We start from the raw sequence: 1,337 nt of genomic DNA, 5'->3' as shown, positions 1-1,337 counted from the left end.
TCTCCATTTTCATTTCGTAGTATAGAGAGGAATTTCCTTGCTTTTGAGCTGCCAAAGCAAGGCTTGCATGGTACATTGCCGCTTGCTCTAGACATTTTTTCATCCTTCTTTATTTCTACATGGCCTGATGTAAACCCATCCCAGATAATACTTCTTCCACCCTTTTACATGTTTCTTGGGCATCAGAAGCTAGCTGCATTTTATAAGCAAAACACACATATTCATAAACCAATTTGTCTATGATCATCATTAGTTTGCAAAGTGCAAAGTGTACTCTTGTCAAGGGGGTGCAAAAGTGTACTCTTGTCAAGGGGGTGTCAAGAATAGGATCCCACTTAGAATCTACTCATACCATTTGGCCCCCACGGCAAACAAATTGATCACATGTAGGACATCCTTCTCTGCCTATTTCTTCCCATTCTTACCTTTCTTTCTAGACCGCATACAATATATGCAAGGAAACTTTGCATTTGTTGCATTTGACACATCAAACATGCACTTCAAAGTTTTGAGATCTCCAGCAAGGTGCCATTCCACTTGATACTCACCATAACCTTCCACGTGCAAACTTTCACCATGATTTTGACATTGCACTGTATTAGGTATCTCTATCAAGTTAAAGAAAATCTTTAAAATCTCATAATCTTCCTTTGGTACTTCAAATGCAGCAAGCCACCAAATTTCATTCTCAGACTGTACACTAAAGTAATCAGGATGACCAGGTAAGATGTTAGGATCCAGTGCTCTATTCATGAGAGTTAGACTAACATATTCTAACTTCTGACCTTTGATAACCTCACTTTCATCAAGCTTCAAAACAAATTTTAGCTTGCCTCCACATTCTAAAACACAGATATACTATAAAATTTTACCATTAGAGATTGTAACTTGCATACATCTAATACAAAATTGTTATTTGTGTGCAAGACAAACGACACTTCCTTTGACCCATACTTGCATACATGTCTGTGACATAAGTGTATTGGCTCACCAATTAATTGTTCCACCTTACTGTTTAATGATTGTCGTGCTTGCACCACATGAAATGGTTTAGGAAGAGGCAATACCCTTTTCTTTTGCAACACTTTTTTAAACCTTGTATCTAAATGTTTGTATATCATGCCATAAGACTGAGAACTTATTCCTACCTTATTACATATTCCCTGCATATCATTTGATGTGAAGGAATCACTTACCTCTTGTAAGCATTGTATGATAACTTCATCACACCAACTGACTTAAACTTTGGGCATTGAAGCGCGGACTTCACCATATCTCTTTAATGAGTACCTTTTCAATTCCTTGATTCACTTAATTTTCTAGATTGCTAAACATCT

This window comes from Cibotium barometz, chromosome 5 (genome assembly GCF_041138505.1).
Source record: "Cibotium barometz isolate CiBa-2024 chromosome 5, ASM4113850v1, whole genome shotgun sequence".
Classification (NCBI taxonomy): domain Eukaryota; kingdom Viridiplantae; phylum Streptophyta; class Polypodiopsida; order Cyatheales; family Cibotiaceae; genus Cibotium; species Cibotium barometz.
The sequence above is the reverse complement of the archived record's forward strand: the minus strand, read 5'-3'. Positions refer to the sequence as shown.